Source organism: Haliotis asinina, chromosome 1 (assembly GCF_037392515.1).
Source record: "Haliotis asinina isolate JCU_RB_2024 chromosome 1, JCU_Hal_asi_v2, whole genome shotgun sequence".
Lineage (NCBI taxonomy): Eukaryota > Metazoa > Mollusca > Gastropoda > Lepetellida > Haliotidae > Haliotis > Haliotis asinina.
Window position 1 is genome coordinate 56322574 of NC_090280.1, and position 26244 is coordinate 56348817.

At 38.8% G+C, this 26244-nt stretch overlaps 1 protein-coding gene across 1 annotated transcript in view; it reads left to right on the forward strand.

Moving 5' to 3' along the window:
* The first annotated feature begins 1468 nt into the window (after positions 1–1468).
* The window catches only part of LOC137294578 (signal peptide peptidase-like 3), a 50378-nt gene continuing 25602 nt past the window's right edge, over positions 1469–26244 (forward strand). Inside the window, exons 1-2 of the mRNA XM_067825626.1 lie at positions 1469–1688; positions 1770–1929. The gene's annotated coding sequence lies outside the window, so the exon portion shown is untranslated. The remainder of the gene's footprint in view (positions 1689–1769; positions 1930–26244) is intronic.

Genomic DNA, 26244 nt, shown 5'->3' on the forward strand with positions numbered 1-26244 from the left:
TGATACAAGTATTTCCTAGTTTGGTGAAACCCAAGGGTTTGGTTATAGCGCTCACACGCCTGGAATGGCGGACCGGGGTTCGAACCCAGGATCACTGATTTCACCCACGCGTAAGGCACGCGCCATTTCTCAACGAATAGTGTCTATGCCAGCTGAGACACTTAAAGCTAAATGATGCGCGCGACTTTGATATTGTTATAAATGACATACATACTGTGATCAGCAGTGATCGAGTGTCGGTGCCATTATAACGTGGATTATTACAGAGTCAATGTTAGACCACTAACTGTCATAGGCGTCGTGCGAGGTGCGCGTCACTAGACAGAAAGGAAAATGTTTTCAGTGGAGTGAGTATAGTGTTACTCCGCACTCAGCAATATTCCAGCTATATGGTGGCGGTCTGTAAATGAGCGAGTCTGGACCAGACATTCCAGTGATCAACAACAAGAGCATCGATATGCGCAACTAGGAACCGATGACATGTGTCAACCAAGACAGCGAGACTGACCAGCCGATTCCGTTAGTCGCGTCTTACGAGAAGCATAGTCACCTTTTATGCATGGCAAGCATGCATGGGTTGCTGAAGGCCTATTCTGCGGGTACCATTCTACGCCGGAGCTTCACGGGTATGTTATCAGTGGAAAGAGGATCAGTGGGTAAGGTAAGAGAGGGACAGGTGTGGGGCATTGTTGTTGTAAGCACGGTGAAAGGGTCGTCTCGATGGCCTATAGGGCTGTGCGAGTGAAGCCCATTCTTGTGTTCTCAGCCGTGATATTGTTGTTTGAATATTGCTGAAGGCGCCATGAACATGCTTGCATTCAGTCCATAATAGAGAAATTTACCTTTGTTCTTTCAAACTTGCCTTGAAGCCAGAGAAATATACAACATATCCATGCGAATCACAGGTGTGCCTGAGCGTGTGCGTGTGCGTGTGCGAGTGCGTATATGCTATCTTCACTCACCTAATTACTATGATGGACGTTACTTTGTACTGCCTCTGCGTTTCTCTCTCTCTCGATCTCTCTCTCTCTCTCTCTCTCTCCCTCTAACACACACACGCGCGCGCGCGCGCACACACACACAATTGAACGATATATGCTCATTTGAAAGCTTGCCCATGAAGGTGTGAATTGTACCCTTTCACATAATTTCAGATGCATTTTTTCTTTTGTTTTTCTTTTGCCGTGTTCTTTACATACATGTTTCACAAGTTAATCTGACAGGAATTCATTATTAGCTGCGCGTACGAACACATCAACCGATTGTTTGCTTTTTCTGATCAGATTTTACGATTTATTCGCCTAAAATGATTATCGGCTCATTGAATTTATCTCACGAATCTGACTCAATTTTGTTTTCGGTCCATATCTAATATGAATGATCTCTGGGGGTGTGATATCAACCCATAGACTATCTCGATGATGTCATATTGTGAAGAGCCAATCAGAATTCAGAACCTAGAATTAATGCGCATACATTGGAACCGAGCTAGCATGCGTGTGCCGACATTGAGGTTTCAGGCGGAAGAAGAATTATAAGTAATCTTTTCAGCCTACCGGCTACGTGCAGACAATATACCACTTTGAAGAATGAAACCCGAATAATGTGGACGACAGTAAGCACTATATAACGGCGGAGGAATACCAAAACACCTGCTCGCTCTGACCTCGGGGTGATTGTAAACAAAGGTGGATGTCGGTATATTGTTATCCTTCTTTCAGCAAGTGCATATGCAGAGCACGTGACGAATATTATGTAACTAACACAAGCCCTTGATTGATTGATAGTTGGAGCGTCATTCTATTGCTGCCCAATTAACGCAAGCGTCGGGCGACGACGGTCACACCATCGCTAACTCCTGGAGCATACGACCTCACAGAAGCCGTCTCACCACCCATCTTTGATGTATCAGGAGGCCAGGCACTAGATGTAAGTGCATATATCCGTTTTATGTATCGTGCACTCTGTTGTGTAGTTTAGTTGTATGACTATAATCCGATGACCGACATCCAGTTTAAAGGGTTTTGACATTTCCTCTCCTGTGTCCGCCATTATTTATATGATGCGACTGACCCCCGAAATAGCTCTCTCTAGGAAAACACCCTCTCTTGTTTGGAAACCACTGGAGATTATACGGTGTGAGCGATTTCTTGTTTTGAAACAGTGATGCATTATGCGTAGTACTTACACAAGTAAAAGACACATCAGATGTTACTGCTTTGACACAGTGTTACTGTTACAGTATGACAGTCAGACACATAGAAACTGGCAGTCGTTGTATGTCTGTGTATCCGTCTCTTTTTCTTTATAGATATAGTGTGATACAGTGATAATGATCAAACAGTATTGTATACGGATCATGCGATTTGTTGATGCAGAGTTGCATGCATTGTCTTTGTTCATAACTCCTGGTTTTGTATGTTATAAATATGTGTCATGCTGACACACTATGTGTTGGGGCAGATAAGGCCACCACATATACCCCTGCTAGTTTGGGTCAGCTGTTTTGGAGAGGACTATTACAATGTGTGACCTTGGCACACTGACATTATCCCTTAAATATGTATGTTAACCGATAGGGCTAGCAAGGCTTAAGGGGTCGTTGTCGGCACAGGTACTACAGACATGAACTCCAGGTACCTATATGTATACAGAAATGTACCCTAGCCAAAGTACAGAATCGTACCCTAGAACAATCCCATTCTGCATCATGAACAGCAGTGAAACAGTTTCTCGAAAACATGCTTTTATTCCTGCCTTTCGTACTGTGGAAAAAATCAACATGGCAGTGAGTATTAGTCAGGAACACCAATATACCTTCCTTCAGCTGTTAGTTGTAAAATGTCAGCTTCATATTTGATTACATTAGAATACAAGGCGAAAAAAACCCAATTTTTTAAGCCCAGGAAGTCAGGCGATCTGGAACAAAACCACACTCAGGTTTTGGTTTGGGCATGAGACAAGTGGACTGTCTGCATGTACATTTACTTTGGCTAGGGTACATTTCTGTGCACAGAAAAGTACCTGTGCCGATGATCCCTTCAGCGCTGGCAAGCGGATACAATGTATACCTAGTGAGCATTATGCCTCTGTTTGTATTCCTGGTGGCATTATACCAAATGTGTGGTGGTGGAGTAGCCTAGTGGTTGGAGTGTTTGTTCATCACACTGAAGACCCAGGTTTGATTCCTCACATGAGTACCATGTGTGGCATGTGTCAACCAAGTCAGTGAGCCTGACCACCTGATCCTGTTAGTCGCCTCCTACAACAAGCATAGTCGCCTTTTATGGCAAGCATGGGTTGCTGAAGGCCTATTCTACCTCCAGACCTTCATGGATCCCACCATTCAAAAACAGAAGACATTACAGCACAAAATACAAAAGCAAGCAATTCATACTCTCCCTCATCCTCGATATCTCCAGGGTATACGTTCAGAACAGTCTCCACTATACCCTGGACGCATCTACGGCTCTGCCAGATAAATTTATTACCTCCCTTGACTGTCTTTTGATCCAGTCAGATGTCTACGTTGGGAAGTTGAGCGAACCAATCACAACTCACTTTCGTTTTTTTAATTATCTAACCGATTATACTTGGCAACACAAACCATGCAGGGGCTGTCTGGAAGAGGTAGAAGGCGTTCTTGCATAAGTTGTTTTAAAGTTTCGGACCTGTCAGTTTGTTTGTATGATTTCTCTAAAATGTGGGACGCACTGCGAGCAAACCTTTGCAGTTGCGACCGCTGCCTTTGTTGACACTGGCAAGCTCGGTTATAACGGCGGCCTAGCTGATTGGCTGCTGTGTGAAGGCGGAGCCAGCGAAGGGAGGTAATAAATTTATCAGGCAGAGCAATAGATGCGTCTAGGGTATAGTGGAGACTTATCGGAACGTATACCTTGGGGATACCGAGGATGACTCTCCCTGTGAAACAACAAATTTGTGATATAGGTCAACTTCCCCCCCAGCTGAAATTTACAGCCAGGTGCCTGCTCACATGGGAAAACAAATCTTTCACAACATAATGTGAGTTACTTGCAGTTGAGGATTCAGGTTGGAACTGGTCTTTAGCAACCCATGCTTTTCACAAGATGTAAATAACAGGATCGGGTGGTCAGGCTCGCTTAACACATCATTGTATTGTATCCCAATTGTGTTGATACTCATGCTGTTGATCAGTGGATTTTCTTGTCCAGGCGTGATTATGTACAGACCATCACCATATAGCTGGTATATTGGTCAGTGATGTGTTAAACAACCACCCATCCAGGATATTAGGGGTATGCTCTTCATGTATCATAAAACATCATTTGCTCACACTGTTGATTTAGAACAACTTGTGTAAAACAGTTTAACAAGGTCAATGAGTTTTAAAACTTAATTTGTTTTCCAAATGTAAGAGGTTTAATGGACGTGGTTGATAGAAGTCTCTTTAACCAACTTGGTCTGTTATATCTAAGCTAAGATGTACATCAAAAACACAGTTAATCATACAGAGAGACAGGGTCTCATTGCACTAATTGCTGTGTCTAGAATTTGCACCAGCCTTTCGTCATGGGGTCTGGTTATGCTTTGTTGTACAGATTCAAAGGGATGGCATCAGCCCTATGTTTCAGGCACTCCAGTTTTCAGTCTTCATGCACCAACAGGGTGTAGTGATGCTTTGTTATGTGGATGGAAGTTATTTTGGATAAATAGTCAGACAGTTTTTGTTACCATTGCTGTTTTATGATCATAGGGAGGTGAGTCTGTCTGCCCCTGTCCCTGAACTGTATTATGTTTCCTTCAGCCCAGCCCACCCATCCTGTAATTGTATATCCATACATGAAGGAAGTCTAGATTTTGGTTGACACATATCATCACTTCTCAATTGCACAGTTCGATGATCATGCTGTTGATCACTGGATTGTCACATCCAGACTCAGTTACTTATAGACCACTGCCATATAGCTGGAATATTGCTGAGTGCGGTGTAGAACTACACTTACTCAATTCAGATCATTCGTGTAAACCAGTCGGTATGAACATGTAAGGAATTCTGTTCTTGTAAACTGTGTCATGTTTTAACGTATCATTACGATTGAATCTACTATCTAAAAGACATTAAGGATCATGCAGTACTAAGTAAGAATTAGGTCTTCTGTAATTTCGTTGAGTAGTAGTAGATTTTTTGGCTCCAGAGTCATTGTTAACTTTTCTAAATAAAGGGATGCCATCTGCATTAAAAGAGTGTTACCCGGTATATTGATAGTTTGATGCTCAAAGAATTATCTTTAAAAGGATTCTAGGGGCGAGGACAGCTTCCCCCTGGGGATACCTACAGCCAGGAGCTCCTTTTAGATGTAAAAGGAATTATTTGTTTGTGTCAAATTGATGATTATTCAGAAACAAAATATTAATCCATAGACATGGTTCTCAGCTTGTTATTCCATTTGTTTTCTAACCATGATCTCTTTTCCTGTGACCTTGTGCAAACTAATTAGTTTCTAACATGTAATGATGTCTATTTAAGTTTCTCCTGGTGAGCCATTTTTGGCCATGACAGTAATTTTATATATTTACACATGTCAGTGGCACCACCATTTTTTCACAAAATTTAACTTCATGACAGAATGGTGTTGCTGTAGAGATTAAAGTACTGGAGGTTAATGTATGAAGTATTCTACTGCAGTGACGTCGGAGAAATTCTGTTGCTCCCAACACTGACAAGTCACCAAAAAGATATGTTCATAGACTGTACTTTACCCTACAGGTGAGATACAGTTAAGTAGAAAGTTTTAAAATATCTTTATCAAATACTGCCATGACATATTTTATGTGCTTAGGTTCAATGATTATTGGCATTGATGTAAGCAGTTTCAAACATTTGGACCCATATGTCAAATTCTTGAATTTAGTCGGACTCTGAGGTACGTAAGACCATTTGCACACTAAGTGACAATAGTTTGAATGTATTTAAACAATAGTAAATCCCTAGTGAGACACCAGGTGTTCAATCATTTAAATTAGTCTGAGATTCTTAAGACATCTAACTATTTGTACAAGTGACAAGAGTTTAAACCAAACCAAATTTTGCATTAACCAGGGTTAACCCGAGGTAAGACTCCAATTCCTAATGCTCTCAGCTATAATTAGAAAAGAATTAATGTCTATTACAGCCAAGTATGCAGGTGTAATAATCAACCAAGGTAATAATGCATTGTGTAATACAGGTAGCTGAAGGTACAAAAAACAATCAGTGTTAGTGGCTGGTTGTTTCAGTTTTATATGCAGGTGGGATTTGTTAATTGTATGCTGAGGAGAAACTTGTCAGGTATTGATTGTGCAGCCTTTGGACACTTTGACTTGCCTATCAGTTTGCGTGCACTGGTGATGAGGATGATGGTCCAACACTTGTAGGGCAGGTCCTCAGGGATTGAGGAAGACAAGTCAAAGTTAAAAAGGAACGCTTCAGCTGAGAGACATCAAGGAAAAAGGAAGGACTTGTCAAGGGATTCGTAGAGGTAGGGAGGGACACGTCAGGTAGGGAGTGACTCATGTTTGGGATCAATCTCTCAAGGTAGAAATTGACCTATCATGGTAGAGATTGACTTATCAAGGTAGAGAAGCTATGTCAAGGTAGTGAGGTCCATTCCAAGGTAGGGAGGGACTTGTCAAGGTAGAGAATACACGTCAAGGCAGGGAGGGACTTGTCATTATGTCAAGGTAGAGAAGGACACATATATTAAGGTAGAGGAGGACTCATCAATATTGGGACGGACGCTTCAAGTTTGACATGTAGATTTTGCTGTATATGTGAATCAGGATAATCATAACAGTTTTATTTGACAAGTGTGATTTAACCATGTTTCAGTGTAGTAAAAGTTACATTTGGATCAGGCTCACCTCTTTTGTGTATAGTATTAATAGTTGTGCCATTTCATGAACTAAATAACAATACTGTTTGACTTTTTAGTTGACTCTTAAAGATTCTTCAGATCTAATTGTGATTTGGATTGGGTTACATTGCTTCGGAAAAAGTTTCTAATAATTGTATTTGGAGAGGGATATTTATTTTTAATGAATGAAGATTATTTTTTCATCACATCAGGGAATATTTTTTTATAGTGGCTGTGAAAATTGATACGGAAAACTTTGTTATTTCACATAGATTTACCGGTAATTAGCCTCAAGCATTTCACCTAGTGCTGCACAGCGCACATGTATTGCATACACAAGAGACATTACACTGTTTGCATACACATTCCACATCTGACTATTGAAATTGAAAACCTCAGGGCTTTTGGAGAAGGAAAACTTAAAAAATATGACAGCCTTTTGACTACTGTTTCTCTATATATACACTTCATTGTTCATTGTGGACATAGTGTGTGTATCCCATTTCTGTTGTCCCCGTTTGATATTGTTGGAACAGAAGGATGTAAAACTCGCTCACCCATTGCACATTGACTTTTATAACCTCACCATCACTCTTGGTGAAGCTAGATGCAATCTTGGAGAAACCAAAGAGGGAAATATGCAAAACACATCCAGTGTACCAATGTATGTCAGTATGGCCTCTGTTTTCAAATCTCCTCATGTTTAAATTGTACTGGTTGATAGGGTCAGGCCCTGTGAAATGCTGATCACATTCAGTCAATTTGCAGTTTCATGTTTCGTGGTTTCGTTAATAATGTCCACATAGCTTTTGTCACATTTTCTTTGACATCTGTCCTGCTATTGTGGAGATGCAAGGTTCCTTGGTAAGGTATTCGGTGATTGTTCTGGAATTGTAGAATATAAGAGGTGTAATTCATTGAAAATAACAACAATTCTCATTATCATTGTTTTTGTGTGCATGACTACAGATGACAGCTGGAGCAGTCCAATTTTCCACAGGTAGATGAGCCTGGTATCCTTGGTACAGTCCAAGTTTGCTTTATGGGTCGAATTTGAATCACTTTGCTGCCAAACTGCCATGGAGGCACCAACAAATCTTCTGTCCTAGAAAACATAGAATTAGTCAAGTGTTATTCTCATTTATAAAAATTACATTGTTTCACAACTAACTATCAGGAGGACATATTTTAACCATACCTTCCACTAGCACTAGCATGTTCAATAAACACTATTTAGCACATGTAAGTGTCATGTTAAATTGCATCTGCAACTAGTTATAGATCAGGAATAATCTTGTTAGTGTCTCTCTCTGAGGGTATCCTCATGGTTTTAGCGTTCACCCATGATACTGAAGACTGGGTTTGATTCCCTACATTTCATTTCACTTAAAGTTCTCACCTACTACATACACAGAAAATTTATCAGTGATATTGCGAGTTAGTCTTACTCACAAGGTTTTGTTCACAATGGTTGAAGTGAAACATTTATTTAGAGGTATGTTGTTGAGGACCCAAGCCTGACACTGAATAAGGCTGGTGTTTGTGAGCGAGTGGTACTTCAGTGGTAGGAAGATATTGGCAGTGATGGTATGCAGGTCTTGTATGGGTCAAAATGACATGACATGCTCAAGTCGCACTGTGACACTAGGTTCGGTTCATCAGCATTCGTCTTAAAGTACGTCACTCGCGTAGCTGTTGTCAGATGGTAGAGCAAGATCATTTGGCAAATTAGAGCAATAATACTTCTCTTTGTCTTTTATTGTTAAACAAATTAAATGTAATATTCCACGACATTTAATTAGCAAACCATGCTAATGTTTTCATTTGTTGCCTTAAAGTTAAAGCTAGAATACATTCTGTTAGACATTCTCAGAGATTGCATATTCCTGATTTGGTGAATATGGTCTAGGCAGGACCCTTGACTTGTTTTTGCACCAATGTTGTTACTGATTTTTGTAATGCGTACACTGGAAGATATAGTGGACTTGTTTCTATCTCAATAGCAGTAGTATATGAATGGAGGGATAAACATGATATTGATAATGTGAAGAAAGTTTGGATCCTGTGTAACAGCAGTGCATTGTATGGATTTATCAAGCATCTGATCAAGTGTGAATCCATAAATTTTTATGTTTTTGGAATATTGTAAATAAATATATAGTTCAGCATCATATGAGGTTTTATGTAGCAAAATAGATATCCTGTCGGTAGCTTAAAAATTTGTATTTATTCACAGAAATCCGTTTATCCGTATAATCTGAATGTTAATTATTATTTTAAGTTCCAATTTTTACTGTGAAATAACTTTCCCAGAATCAGCTGTATACCGTTTCTCCAAGTTGCCATGGCTACCTTAATTTAAGCGGTAGTTCATTATTCCAATCTGTAATGAATACTGACATCTGTTTTATGGTGTCTATAGTCTGTGATGGCCATTTTTAGCAAGACAGGAAATTAAGTATCTGTTCTGGTAAATCTGTTTTAGCCACCAGATATACTGGAAAATCCATATTTGATTAGCACACACTGCGCTGAACAGATCAAGAAATTATATCTCTCTGGTACATTTTGATATTACTCTACTCCCAGGAAGTGATTACTGTCACTAATCAGACATGTTTATGTACGATAAAGAATCAAAGTAAAACTTTTTTAGATGTTTTTTTTTTTTTTTTAGGAGCTACTTATTTCAGCCTTTATTGTTTGTTGTAAATTTTGACCCAGTTGGCACAGGCGATACAGTTTACTATTTGTGGTGTGATAAAAATTGTTATTCACCTTCTCAAAATTGTCATGACTCATTCACAATTATCATAATGTTATCTTCCTCAAAACTCACTCACTCAATCTTTAATAAGTAACATTAACTCCCCTTCCCTGTGCAGTTGATTAGGTATTTACCCATTTAGCACAGGACTCATTGCAGGCAATATCTTCATGCATGTATGAAAGGTGTGTGAATTTAGTCAGGTACTAGAGAAGAAGTATCTGTGCATGGCACATTTGTAAAGCACTTGTTAGGATATGAAACTGCTCCGACTGTGTGTACACAATCTTACTGTCATTCAAACCTTGCAGGATCTTCACAGGCTTTTGTGTACATACCTTTAACTTAAATACTTCAGTCATTGAAATGCAATCAGCTTGTTTTCAGACCAGACATTTTGTCCATCAGAACATGCAAATAAACCTTTGAGGTTATAGAGAGAAATGAATATTCTCGTGCATGAGCCAGGAAGGTTAGGAATTGTTGTCATTCAGTGTGAACACTTTGATGACTTTGATCAAATTTACTTTGATTAGAAATTGACACCCTGTAATCATCAAGATGGCGTCTACGCCTTCTTGTTAACCAGCTTCAAGCCTACATCCAGACAGCCTTAGCTGGGGCATGACAAACTCGGAAGTGTTTCCAATCATGAAGTAAACAGTTTATAGCCGAATGTTTGAGGACCTGCGAGGTGTGATAACTGAAGCCAATCAGACTGTCTCGGCAGCATCCCACACACTAGAATGTTGACAGGTTGTGAGGACCCATGTTCTAGATTACCCTGGGGTCATCCCTGGGTAAAATAGATGGAAGACCTGGGTTTCATTCCCCATATGGGTACAATGTGTGAAGCCCATTTCTGGTGTCATGATATTGCTTGAATATGGCTAGAATCTGTGTTAAACTAAACTAAACTCACTCACTCACTCACTCACTCACTCACTCACTCATTCACCCACCCATCCACCCATACTCTTTCACTCTATGATAGGGGCGGAGGATGGATACTTAGCATCATGTGCAATTTGATGGATGCATTAAAATAAATGACTTGGTGTGTAGTGTATATTATATTATATTATCCTGCATTTTCCTGTCCATGGTATAAATAATGGATCCAAACATGATGTCTGAAAGGGAGTGCTGTTATAACTGGAATGTACTCATCCTTGATGGTTTCGCAATTCCTGTAGATAGCACCTTTGCAACAATAAGCTATGCAATAATTGTAATTCAAAGTGGATGTAAACTCTGTTTGTCTGGTGGTTAAAGTGTTTGCTCACAACTGATTACCCTGGTTCTTCTCCCAACATGGGCATAATGTGTGAAGCCATTTCTGATGTCTTCTACTGTGATGTTGCCGGAATATTGCTAGAAATAAAAAACACCTCACTCACTCACTCACTCACTCACTCACTCACTCACTCACTCACTCACTCACTCACTCACTCACTCACTCACTCACTCACTCACTCACTCACTCACTCACTCTAATTATATACCTGATTGTTCTCAAGTGATCTGAAACACAACTGAGTGGTTTAATCATAATATCTTTTTGCCGGAAAACATGCCATTCAAATTTTTCATGCAGAGCACTCCAGCTATTTGGAGGTTTATCTAAATTGCCTTTGTGCGTACATGTTGATTTTGCTCTTAGCCGTTTATATTAGGGGTTTATCACCAATGAAGATGTAAGTTGTATGCTCATGGCAGAGGTCACATAGGTCAAGGTAAAGAAAGACACAGTATCCATGGTTACGCTTTGTTAGTGCTTGGTATGTTCTACACAGGGGGTAGTAATGTTTGGGGAGCGCATTCATTGTTACTGTACTAGGTCTAATATACCAGTAAGTATTTAACCTCTTAATTTCTGCCTTAGAGACTTGTGCAAGGCTACAGAGAGGGTTATTGAATCCAGATCTGCAGTGATTGTTGTGGTAAAGTGATTGTGGATTGTGAAAAAGGGCTTTTTGTTGTGGTGAGGGGATTGTTTTTGTAAAGTGATTGATGCAACATTGACTTTCGACTGCTTTGTGGAATCCATTGGCTTAACCCTGGGTTCCCTTTGACAACGCTCTAGTAGGCTCAAGATCTCATAACTTTTTCTTGTAGCATTCGTACATCCTATCTTACAAATATAGGGGTTGCTGAAGATAAATTCCAACTTCATGGGTTTGGTCCAGGTCAGAACAAACATGTAAAGACTGCTATAATTAGGGTGGAATTTTTAAACCCACTGGGAGGGGCACATGACACTGGAAACTGCTGTACAGAATGGCATGGAGGTATGTGCAAGGTGCTGAGATCACAGATTTTCCTCATCAGTGTGAATTGGCAGCTGATATGACTATCAGTTTTCATGGTCGGATGACAAATGTTTTTCATGCAAAAGTGTTTACTTGACCCTTGTTCAAATGAGCTATTAAATATGACTATTACGGTAGGGGGATGACAGTGCCTCATTAAGCAGGGATAGGTGTGGCAGTCTTTTACTCATTACATGGGTAGGTATGAAGCCCATTCAGCTGTTCCCTTCCGTAGTATTGCTGGATTATTGATAAAGGCAGGAAAACACTAAACTCATTAACTCCTAAGGTAGTAAGAAATATTTTCAAAGTAGTTTTAAACCCAACTCATTTCACTCAAATATGCTCCATACAGAAATATCCCTTTTATCTATAATGAGTTATGTATAATAACATTAGGTTTTTAGAATTTATACTTTCTTTAAAGTTTCAATTATATTTTGGCATGGTGAATTTATAGATAGAATGTGCATTAACTGGGCATTGAGGGATCAGCCTGAATATTGATGTCATGAGTTAATGTGTAGACACCATTAGTTAAAGCCAATTTATTTACATTCTTTTTACCTTGGAAGCTGCATATGAGTGAGTGGCTTTTGGGACACTAGTTACCAATTAACTTGCATCTGGGTTTATACCTGGTATAAGAATCAAGTAACCTCTCCAGCACTGCGCCTATGAACCAAACGTAACAAGGCTGTGCTGTGTGGAGCTCAGATCACACATACCGCTGCAAATAGTTCTAGAGCAGTTGTAAGTTTGTGTCAAACTATGAGAGCTGTTGCTGTCATAGCAGTAAGTTCATACATTTAGTGTCAGAGCAATAGGGACCTGTGTGAAGATCCGTGCTGGAATTGATCTTCAACAGCCATGCATCTTTTAAAAGATGACCAATGGGATCAGGTGGTCAGGCTTACTGACTTGATTGACATGTCATCTTATCTCAGATGTGTAGGTCGATGTTCATGCTGTTGACCACTGGGTTATCGGGTCCAGACTCAATTATTTATGGACGAAATGCAATTTTTCTCAAGTTTTTAAATAGAATACATACGCATAACTGCTTTTTACTTTTGCGAGATTTCATTTTTTCAAAACTTGCGTTGCTTTTGCTGTTCAATATACCTGCCAACGATAACACTGGGATTTTAGTGCAGAGGACACTTTACAGAACGTTTCCAGCTGGTCACAGCTGTGAGGAAATATCGATGTGTTTTGTTACTGAACAGGTATGACTGTACATTGAGTTAAGCCGATGTTATGCCCTATTTAATAGATAAAACCAACAAGCATCATTTTTTAGGACCAGCTTTTTTAAGATGAAGGTAGTTTCAACGGCTTGTGTGAAATGTCGATAACATATTTTTGTGACTTTTCGGAGATATGTTCATAAAAAGTGGTGTTTACAGTTCTGAATTTTTTTTTTTGTTCATATGGTTGATTGTCATCAAGACTGTATTAACCTTTTGATTATTTACGTAGATCATAATATATAATAATCTTAGATATATAATTCTGATATAACATACAAACGTATTTAAATTAAAAAGGGATCCAAAGCCGACCAGAGATTGAGAACCTGGGGAAATCTGGACTTGCTTTAAACCTTAGCACTACAAGGAGGGCTAGGCTGTAGGGAAAATAATGAAATATAGCATAAGATGAGGCCTTGATGTTTTGAACTTGATTTTGTGTGAGTTGTTTGCCGCTTTGAACAATATTCCAGCAGTATCACGGCAAGGGACTCCAGAAATGATTTTTAAGTTTTGTAGCCAACCATGGTCTTCAGGGATATGAGCAAGCACTTGAACTACAGGGCCACTCCACCTTCCCAGATTTTAAACTAGAGTCATATGAGACAGAGCCTGCACTGCTATACCTGAACAGGTATTACATGTTCAGTCCTGGAGCTGCCAGAATATTGCTTAACATAGAAATGGCTAATGCATGTACAAGCTATGTAAGGATAAAACCAGTCCTTTGCTTGAGGGCAAACTGTGTTCCAATAGTTGACTTTACCCACAAATCCATGACATTCCAGGTCAGCTTGTGATAAGCTCTCAACCTGCTTGTCCAGAACCAGGAATCATCAGCCCTTGATCATGTATGGAAGGGGAGATAATCTGCTTATGTCAGATGAACTTGATCTAGTAGGCTGTCTGAATCTGTGCCAGTTGTCACATGATATCTGCAAAACCGCTGACTTGTGTCAGGGTCAAGATCTTTGTTCATCAACCAGACTGTAGTTTAATATTCTGCTGTGCCAAGTTATGCCTTTTCACTGTTCCATCTTCAACAGAATGCAGGTGTTCAGACCCCAAATTAGGGACCAGTGAAGATCCAGGTCAGAATGGATCTTCAGTGACCCATGAATGTTGTAACAGGCAACTAAGGTGATCAAATGGTCAGACTCACATACTTCTTCGACACATTCCATCGTGTCCCAGTTGTGTAGATTGATGCTCCTGCTCATGATCATAGGATTTTCCTGCTCCAGGCATGCTTATTTACAGAATGCTGTCATATAGCACAAATATTGTTGAGCAGACCAATTAAGATTGACACTGATTGTGAGGCATGTTCATTTGTCACATTTCCAGGTTTGAAAGCTGTGTTTGTTGTTTACGTCTATCATGTGAGACCACAGGGATATACTAGTTGGAAGAACAATGAATTCAGTAATTTGAACCTGTTAATGATATCTGCCGTATGAAGGGGATGTACTAAGTGGGTGGTGGAAAGAGGAGTTTAGCACATTCAATTGGCTGGGAAAAGCTTATAAGAGTAGACCATGTGCATGAACTCTGCGGCAGGTACTGTCAAGATGTTGTAACAAGCCATGATTGATTTTGGTGTCATATCACACTTATGGTTTCCATACATGTTCCTGGTAACATATTTCTAGAATGCTGTGCATTAGGCTTTAAAAAGAGATTAAAGATAAATTAAACTTGTGAGCACTGCCAGTTTGCCTCAGCTTTGTCTTAAATAATGTCTCCGCAGGGAAACCACAAAGCATCTCACTCAACTTGCGTTTGTCTTGCAAACTGAATAAATAACTGTCAAACATCATCAGTTGTGTCAGTTGCATGTTAAACAAACATTGAGATTAGGAGTTCGTTTGCAGGATTAATAGAAGAGGCCATTATAACTGTTGATACTGCTATGGGACAGAACTTAGTTTCCGTAGCCACATTTCCGTTTAGGTTGCACCAGGACACTCTGTTCGATCTGAGACCTTTAGTTTGGGAGTGTCTGGTGAAGTGTCTGTGCCACATAGCAATGCTAATGGGATGATGAGGCACGTCGAGGGCTTCACACGGGGAAATGGCTTCTAAAACAGAGAGGAAATGACAAGCGGATTGCTACCGAAGTGTTGACAAGCATATTTCAGGTTAAAGTTCATGTGGGTAAATAATTGTGTTTGGTCAGCGGATTTAACCAAGACAGTGGACATAATGCTGAGTCGTTTTTGACATTTGCTTTTGTGTTCAAATCCTGAGAAGTCAAATCAACAAAATCTGATTAAAAAAGAGTTCAAACTTTATTGTATTCTTTAGCTAGTCTAGTTTGAGATGGCTTTCGGATTTTATTGTCACATTACTTAAACAAAAGATATTTTTCTCTAATGGAATATTTTTAAGCATGAAGAGGTAGTGTGTGAAACGGCAAAGCATATCTTGGCTTGCAGTGCATTGTGTGGCAAGCATGTTTTCGTATATGTTCAAGTAATTTAGTAGGTCTACACAGATGATCCTGAGTGCTGCATCATTACCAGCCCTTGTTTGATGTTCTGTTTTGCCATCAGTCACAGCTGTTTAGGAAGTTAAATAGTCTGTGCATGATGTAAAATCATTCAGTTCCAAATAGATTTTTGTTCGCAAAATGTAAGGCTATTTTCCTATCATACAAACAAGCTTTGTTTTCTCCCATTGCCATCTGACACAATCAAGACAACTTATTTTGCCAGTACCCATGATGGTCCGGATTAGAATATTGGCATCAGCAACCACTGCTTGTGGTAAGAGGCGACTAATGGGAGCGAGTGATCAGGCTCGCTGACTTGGTTGATAAATATCATCAGTTCCCATTTGCTCAGATTGATTCTATTGCTGTTGATCACCAGACTCGATTATTTACAGACCATCGACACATATAATATAACTGGAATATTACTGTGTGCAAAGTGAAAGTAAACTGTTTTAGCAGTTATCTCTTTGGTTTTGATCTGTGATGGCATCACAGATGTGATTTTCATCACATGAAACATGTCAATCCATCTGTGTAGTCAGTTGGACAATGGATATCAGCTGTGGCTTACAATTAACCCAGATTCTATAATGAATATCACTTGCTACTATAGTGTTGATCTGAAGTAAATCTGATAAATGCACTAAACAAATAATCCTGTGAGTCATCGGGTTCCACCTGTACAGGTGTGTTGAGGTTGGAAATTAATTCTCATGCAGACAAAGGTCTTTTTATCCTGTTGATCCTGATATTGTCGTGAAATGTCCCAGTTACACACATTCAGCTGATTGGTTCATGGATAGAAATGTCCCAGTTACTCTTCCAGCTGATTGGTTCATCACCAGGACAGAAATGTCACAGTTTCACACATTCAGCTGATTGGTTCATGGATAGTAATGTCCCAGTTACTCTTCCAGCTGATTGGTTCATCACCAGGACAGAAATGTCCCCGTTGCACACATTCAGCTGATTGGTAAATGGACAGAAATATTCCTGTTACACATATTCATGATTCAGCTGATTGGTTCTTGGACAGAAATGTCCCAGGTACTCTTCCAGCTGATTGGTTCATGGACAGACACAACCTATTTACACTTCCAGCTGATAAATTAATGAAAAACATGTCCCAGTTACACTTTCAGCTGATTGGTTTTACAGATTCCTTGTTATGAATAGAATTAATTTTATTGTCTAAAACTCTGTTCTGGGAACAGGAAATATTGCTTTTGTGAGATGTGAACAATATCTCCTAGGAGATTCCGTTGTGACAGACTTCTGTACAAATCCCTACCATCACATGGCACAAAATGCTATGACGTCAAAACCTGATGATGTCACAATGCTATGACATCACTGTACTGCAAGTCATATCGCTCTAATATGTTCTTATTGAACACTACTGAAGAAAGGTTTTTGATGGTAAATATAATCTCAGCCTTTTGTATTCTGATATCAAATTTATCAAGACTTATTGATACAAGTGAAAATATTCTAGGCAAGCCTCAAGTACTGTTAATCACAATTCTTTTGCATCGTGATATTTTTGCGAGTGGTGACCAACAGACGTTTTTACGATATTTTTGCGAGTTGCCTAGTTCTCAAAACATTGTTTAGTATGACAGTTTCAAAGCTTACTTGCATCTGAAAGTTTTATGTGAGGTAAATCCAATCACATATTAAAGTTTGCCACTAATCTTGAACACCATTCAGTGGAGTACTTCCGTATGTATGCATTCAGTGATGTTTTCCTAAATACAACACTTGCTGCAGAGGTCAAATAAGCTTAAAACAGTTCAAAGGGATTAAATTAAATGGAATGACTCTGATAAATTGGCACTGATGAAGGACAATTTTAGTCAGTGTCGGCGAAGCTGTTGATCTCCAGATAAGTGTCATGAAACCTATCCAAGCCCGCCTGTATCCATTGTTTGACATGTGACATGTGAGTACGAGTAATGCTAGTAATTAGTCATTCTTCGCGTTGTTGTCATTGCTTAATATATGTATTGTCTAGATCTTTTGTTAATTATATGAACTGGTGGATAATAAAGTGAAGATAGGACAGGTTGTTTGCTGATTATTCATTGCATTTTACCAGCAAATTGTGTCATCATATTTTTTGCAAGCTCAAGCAATTATTGCAAAAATATCATGCTCACAAAAATTTAATGATTTACAGTATTTGCAACTTTGTCAACTCATGGTGATATATTTGATATCAAAGACTTATGAGAGATTCTCTATGCATACAACTCATAAAAACACATCATTTTAATAATTGTACACAATATCATTATTGTGGCTATGTTAGATTTGTTCAATGACCTCTATTCCAACATTTATGAGTATATCGGTATCATATTTGTTTTATTTTGAAACATTCATGTTGTTTTGTAGTCAGTTTGATGTATCAAGAGGTTATTAACTGTGGCAGTATATCTATTGTCACTGTGTGTGGTCGAGCCCATGAAGGGCCGAGGTAGAAAAGGCCTTCAACAAACCCATACTTGCCATGAAAGGCGACTATGCTTGGCATAGGAGGCAACTAATTGGATCAGATGATTAGGCTGATCATCGGTTCCCATTTCTGCATTTCAATGCTTATGCTGTTGATCACTGGATTGTCTGGTCCAGACTCGATTATTTACAGACCACCGCCATATAGCTTGAGTATTGCTGAGTGCATCATAAAAATAAATTCACTCACTCACTGTGTGTAGTCTGGTTCATTGTTTTATGGTTATACCTTTAAATAGGCATAAACTTTACAATAAGGCCTTTGCCAGTCTGGGTCCAGTGGGGTAGTCGCATGGTTAAGGTGTTTGCTTGTAATTCCCTACAATTTACAAAATATGTGATGCCCATTTTCATGAGTCACCATTGTGATCATGTTGGGTTATTGCTAAAAGTCATGTAAAACTCCACTCACAGAAGTTGACTTACATAAAATTCCCTCCCCTACCCCTCTCAGTTCCCTTTTTTGATATGTGTCATTTCATTTTGTTTATTCCAGTAACCCAAAACAGAGTAAGTCACTATACAACAGTGACAATTGATACGTTAATTGATTGTCAAGTCAAGTATAGGTGACATTTTCTTGAGTGTAGAGTTAACGAAATTATTAATTTTAGTAAGGCCAAAGAATTTGATATAGTCTGCTTGAGTTGCCATGCATTACAGGTTTTGGTCAGCTATATCTTTGCCCCTTTTAGAGCAATGGCTGGTGTGCATCCGCTGACTTGAATCTGTGAATGGCGGGCTGACCATGGTAAAGTACCCCCTGGCAGAAATATAACTGGCAAAATTTAAAGATGGATATGTCCTGAAGAGACTCCGGTTGACCCAGATACTATCCACATACAGAGTGAACAGAAGTACTTCTTGCAGGATGTAACGCATTGTATGTCAAAGTCCCCAGCTTGAACATGACAGAGCACATTTGTCCCGTAGATGGATGATTATGGAGAAGAAATAATGAAGGGGGGGGGAACTGGTTGTCATAGCGATTAGCCTTTTCAATTACTTGGGTACATTTGTGAGCTTACCATTGAAAAGAATTGTAGTTTCAGATATTCACCATGATCATTGAGTGTCTGTTACTGGACAGCTGCTGTTTTGTGAAGATCTGATTAAGAAATTGTTTATTGGATCTTTCATCACATCAAGTATATGTGTTTATGGATTGTTGTTTTCAGTTTTGGGTTGCCCCAGGTAACAAAACTCTGTCAAGTCTCTTCTTACTCTAGCCTGTCATCAATAGATACCTCTGCTACCTCACCATAACCTGACAGCTTGGAATGTGCTTGTGCTATCACCCATGAACATTTTCACCTCTGAGTGCAAACAAAGGCATCTGTGTTTGGTCTTCAGGAGCACATGCTTGTTGTAGGAGGCAGCCACTACTCAGTGGCGTTGCAGTGTAGGACGATGGATGCGTATGTCCATATGACTGTTTGGACAGAGTTGACTATTTACAAACTGCTGATCTAGCCAATCTAGCCATCTAAAATGAAGTCGAGATTGGTATCTTAGATTAATTTACTTTGGGGTTATGGCCTTTTTCAACTTACCGTAAATTGTGTGAAATGGGGACAAGTTTAAGAAAAAACTATTGGAGTTAGATCAAGACCCAAATTTTAACACTCTAATGCTGCTTATCATAATTTATAATGTTTTTCCTGAGGTTTTTGTTTACAGAGTTTTGGTCTTTACTCCATGTTTTGCTCCAATTTGAAGCAGAAGCAGAACTCGGAATGTGATCACACATGATCAAGATCTGCATTCGAACTGAACTGATTTCAAGAATTTCGCATCATTTTAGTCTCAACTGACTAAATTGATACAAAATTCATCAAGTCTGTTTTACAACATGTAGTGCATTCATCTCTAACCAGTCATGGGTGAACAGTATCAAGAGGATATCCTTTAATCTCCTGGCAACTCCATTAAAAGTAACATCTGGTTTTACAACAAAACCACCTCACATCAGGGGAGATAACTACACAATTTCCTTTGTTTGGTAGTGGCCAACGAGCATGTGTTGTCAGCTTTAGTATGGATTCATCCAGTTAGACAACAGATGTGGAGGGTATAGGCAGCAGATGCCTGCTTGATAATATGTATTAAGTAAAATCTATTTTGTTGTAACAGCTTTTAAGGTCATGCTCATATTGCACAGACAACTGTCTTTGTTCCCAGCCATGACAAGTGAAATATGGTATGCCTGCAAACGTTTTATTTGAATTCTGTGGTGAAGATAGTGTTTTAAACCTCAATGAATGGGTCTGTAATATGTATATGAGAAGGTGGCCAGTGTGCTGTGTCAGATGAAACACATTGAATTCAGGGGTAAAGAAGCTGTTTTGTCATCTTCTTCAGAGGGGTGACATAGCCTGGTGGTAAAAGCAACTGCTTTTTACTCCAAAGGTCCAGGTTCAATTCCCCACATGGGTTCTATGTGTGATGCCCCTTTCTGGTGTCTCATGCCATGATATTACTGGAATATTTCTAAAAGTGGAGTTAAACTCACTCACTCGTCTTGTTCATGCTATCTGAATTGATGCACAGTTGTTCGGTGTTGAAGCAGGTGTCAAGGAACCCATATTTGTTCAGTAGTCAGTGAGGATGGTTTTATGCCATTGTTACCAGTATCTAAAGGGACACCAGAAATGGGTTTCACATGATACCCATGTGGGAAATTGACCCAGTGTTATCAAGTGTGATGAGCAAATTCTTTAACCACATGGCTACCCACCTGAACTGGTCATAAGAGGTGACTGAATGGTTGAGTGGAGACTGGGTGTCAACATTGTCAATGGCTTGTGTGAGCAGACGGTGCTCTTTACAGGCTGTCCTAATAAAGCTAGAATATAAATGACATAGCAAACTAGAGTAATGGAACCATTTTGTGACCTATGTTATGAATTGTAGAGGGGAATGTTTTCTGCTCTTCGGGTGAACGTGTCATGCTCCAGTTTGCGCAGAATTATTGACCTGTTTCATCATAAATCAGACGTCCACATGTGACCCACTAGGTCACTTGCATATATACTTCTGTAACTGAGGCAGTGGGATAAGCAAACCGTTACAGCATTCATTTGCCATGCGAAAACATAGGTTTGATTCCTGTCTTCGGTACAATGAGTGAAGCCTGTTTCTGGTGTCCTTGAAGTGATATTACTGCAATATTGTTTTTTAACAACACTCACTCACTCACTCCTGTTGTAACCTTCCAAATTGGTAAATTACGAAAATGACAAATTCTGCAGGTATTATGCATAAAACTGTGTTTTCTACAGAAAGGATGTTTTTTCTGCATCAAAAGATTATTTCCAAGATTTATTCTGCAACCGCGGAATTGTGGAATTCAGGATGTCAGGTTTGCTGATTTGGTTGACACTTGTCATTGTATCCAGTTGTGTAGATTGATGCTGATGCTGTTAATCACTGAATTGTCTGTTTCAATCACAGTTATTTACAACAATATAGCTGGAGTATTTTTGAGTACTGCATTAAAAACAAACAAGAATATATTGGACATGAGTTAAATTGTATTATCAATATTGACAGTCATGCCAATGCAGTTTCTTCCCCTCATGTCTATACAATGAGTGAAGCCCATTTCAGGTGTATTCCACCATGATATTGCTGGAATATTGCTAAAAGCATTGTAAAACCACACTCCCTCACTCATATCATGGACCCGTGAAGGTCAGGGGGTAGAATAGGCCTTCAGCAACCCATGCTTGCCATAAAAGACGATTATGCTTGTCGTAAGAGGCGACTAACAGGATCGGGTGGTCAGGCTCGCTGACTTGGTCGACACATGTCATTGGTTCCCATTTACGCAGATTGATGCTCATGTTGTTGATCACTGGATTGTCTGGTTCAGACCACCGTCATATAGCTGGAATATTGCTGAGTGTGGCGTAAAACTGAACTCACTATTTGCATTAACTGTGCCATAATGGCCATGTTCGTGATTTGTCTGATATATAATTGGGTGATATATGGTATGATTATAATTGATGCTAATGTGGACAACTGGAAAGAACTATCTTTGTTTTAAGGTAAAATTTCTGATTGATTTAGAAAACATACAACTTACTGAAGGATCAATGAATTACAGTATTATATGCCTTCATTGAAACGTGGCAGGTGTCTGTTGCAGTATAATATTGATACGCTGATGCCAATGTTTCAGCATTGAAATTGAGATTAAGATTTTTCTTGCACAACTTTACAAAACCATTAAAATATTTAGCTCTAGCTTTAGGAGCTTTCAAAATGTTGCATTCTTTGCGATATACCTAGTCAGTAAGACCCTGGTGGCGATGAAATTGCCAAGTGGTTAAGGCATTTGCTTGTCATGCTGACAACCTGGGATTGATTCCTTATATGGATACAATGTCTGAAGCCCATTTCTGGTGTCCCCTTCCATGATGTTGCTGGAATATTGCTAAAAGTGATGAAACCCTACTCACTCACAGTCATACAGACCCTGAAACAAATATACAGATTGCAGCCCACACAAGTCTAGAATACTTTGCAAGTCTAAATTACCACAGTTGCAGGCTTGTCCAATATAATGTTACGAAGAAAGTCGCAGGGCTCCTCTTAGTATATTTTGTTTACTTAATTTAGAAAACATTTTTTTTTTTTTTTTGGTTATGGTGAAATAATGTTGATTTCAAACACTAAATGTTTGTCTGTGATATCCTTGTCTATTTACTTGTACTTGCTGTGTGCTGTGATAGCTTCTCGAAGTGGATTCCAGGTTGAGTTAAGTGGTATACCAGATGCCTTGAGGGGTGGGACCGGCATCTTCATTGTGGAAACTACAGTCTTACATATCCTGAAGAAGTGCTACAAATATGCAAGATTTCAAAATTCTTAATGGTAGTTAAGATCACCATGTGATAAACTGTATATTTTAATAGTTCTCCCCAGGTGACAAGTTCAATGACAAGTATAAAACTGGCAGACAAATTCTTGTGTGTATAGCAATCTCTGGTGCAGACTGTCAACCTTGATCTGATAACTTTAGATAATTATCCCCTCTGGGCACTTCACATCTGACCCTTGCTACACACTTACACAAAGACAATTCCTGGACACTGCTTTGGGTGTGCCCCATGCTTTCTAAGGATTGCTGATCATAAATATGTGAATATGCCTTAGGTACTTCACTAATCCATTCCCTTTTGGGGTTCTAGTTAGGAATTAATCAATGGTTTATCGTGCCTGTATATATTCAATGGACAAAAAGGAAGACAAAAATTTTAGTTCACTCATCTCAGCTGTTGCAGAGGACCAGTTCATATAATTTGCAAAAGGGTGGAAGGGAGTTTATCACTTTAACAATCTTACATTTTGAAATAATTCATGTATAGCTGTTTTATCATGGTTAATAAATGTAGTGTCTGTGCTTTTTAGAAGTAACCATATGTTTAAGCTTTATGCATCAAGACTTATTGAAACATTTGTAAATATGCCCTGACACCCCTCTGACTAGTGGACTCAACCTGAGCTAAATATAGATTACCCATAAGCCCCAGACTATGTAGCACATGGAGAGATACAGTGGTCTTTGTTTACCTACTCTGAGTTGGGAATACCTCCATCGTCCAATACATACTTTCAGAGAACACTATTTGGACAATTTGTGGTGAGTTCATGAGTGAGAAAATATTCAAAAAATGATCTGTGTGGAGCTGTGTATTAACTGATTCTCTCTGCCTGACCCATCTCTGACTATTGACAATCTGGTTTTTTTTTACAGTCATATGACTATATTGACCTATTTCTAAGTTGTTGTGACCAAGGAATGTCCCACAGAAGGTGGACAAAGATAGTATGATAGATTGTTGTTGCACTTATCTCTTGTATTTGATGTCTATTTTGTATTGACAATGGCCATTGTCAGTGGTTTGGTTGTAGTAAACAGACATATCTGAAATATAATTTTTTTTACATATGGTGTGCTTTTAGTAATTGTGGACAGCTGGAAAGAGCTATCTTTGTTTCAAAATTAAATGATTTCTGATTGATTTCTAAAACATGTGACAACTCAGTGCAGGACCAGAGCATCACAAAACTTTGTGCCTTTGTTATGATGTTGAGTATTGATTCATGTATATTCAAGGACCACTTGTCATATGAAAATATTTATTAGTTTGCAAGCTGTTATTAGTTAAAAATCACTTCAAATTTTTTCCCATTACATTATTATGATGGAGCTTCGGAAGATTGTATTGTGGATATATTAATATGTAAATATTGTGTCATTTACAGAGTTTCTTATTAAAAATGCTGTTCACATAAAAAATGGCATTTCATCTTAACATTCTGACATTGCTTAATTCAGTAGTATTTCAGCAATAATCTAAAACTCACTTCATTTCTGTAATTGTAAAGTGCCAAGAAAGTCCATTGCTCAATCATTGTCCATATCAGTGAAAAAATTATCTCCTCACAAAGACATATCATTAGTTATAAACATTACCAATGTAACTTAGAAATATTTATTTACAGTTTTGGAAATGTTGATGACATTTGCAGACCAAGGGTGACAGACTGGCCTCTGTTTCACTATCGTCAATGTATACAACCTAGTTGACAGGTATTGATGCTATTTCCAGCGATGACAGATTCAGTAATTCCTAGTCCTGACAAGTTACTTCCTTCTATACTACCAGTAGACAAATAAGTAACTGACACCATTAGTCACTGTTTCAATAATTACCGTCCTTCTTACCTCAGAAACAGGAGTAATGAGTGAAGGTTGGTGGCTAGTCTTGATTTATTTGAATGGAGTATGTACAGTAGTATATACTGGGATATTTACTTGGATATATACTGTGGTATATAATGTTGTATATACTGATATGTATACTGGGATATATAATGTGGTATGCACTGGTATATATTGTGGTATAATCTGGTATATATACTGTGGTATATAATGGGATGTATTCTGGGATATATTATTAGTTACACAGTGTTTTGAAAGGGTAATTCTGTATTTCTTGAGGTATAGCTGAAGAAAATATGGAATTTACAAGGTCTTACAGTCCTGTAGACCTTTTCAAAACACCATGTGATGAAATTATTACCCTTAAAATCTTTTAATTTAGCTTATCTTTAATCAACAACATTCAGCCTGTGGCAGAATAAGCCACAACACGTTTCACCATAATTTTTCCTGAACCATCATAAAGAGAGATAACACGTGATGGGTAAGTTTATGATTAAAGTGATCTAATTTGAGGTTTTGTAAATGAGTAATGAAATACAGAAACATTTTACTTTTTGAATGCATTTATTGACACATCCAAATGGGAAATTATGGCAACGATTTCATTACTCAGCTTATGCTCATGATTGTACATGGCAACTCTAAAATTTCAAAGTGATGAATGGTGTGTTGGTGTTTGGCTTGAGTGCATTCATGGCACATATGCATAGGTTTATGAAACTGATTCGTCAAAAATGATAAGCACTCAGATGTTTTGCTGGCCATTGGTTAGAAACGGTGTCAGCTGGGAAGAGTAGGTAATATCATTGATCTCAGTGGCTTCATAGAAATCCAGCCATCTAGTGATACTGATAGTGATTCTCAGCTTAAATCACACTCTTATGAAGGCACATTGCCTGCCCATAGGGCTACATACATTACTATCCCCCATCACACTAAGACCCTCCACAGCCAGCACATCCTCATGAAAACCCATTTTACAGCTGGATGAACTGTGATGATGTGGATCTAAGTGTCTTGTCCAAGGATATTTTGCAAATGTGCCCACTGCCGGAACTGAACCTAGGTGCCTCGTGTTAAGCTAAATGCCCGGGTTCGATTCCCCACATGGGAACAATGTATGAAGCCGATTTCTGGCGTCTATTTATTGCTAGCAACTCACTATTTCTCATCTTTATATGTGATCAGTAACACATGTTTGCAATCAGTTTCCATCCTGTAAAGAATACAAAAATTGAAATGATAGTTATGAAAGACAAAAGGGACTTGTTTCCTTTTCTGAAT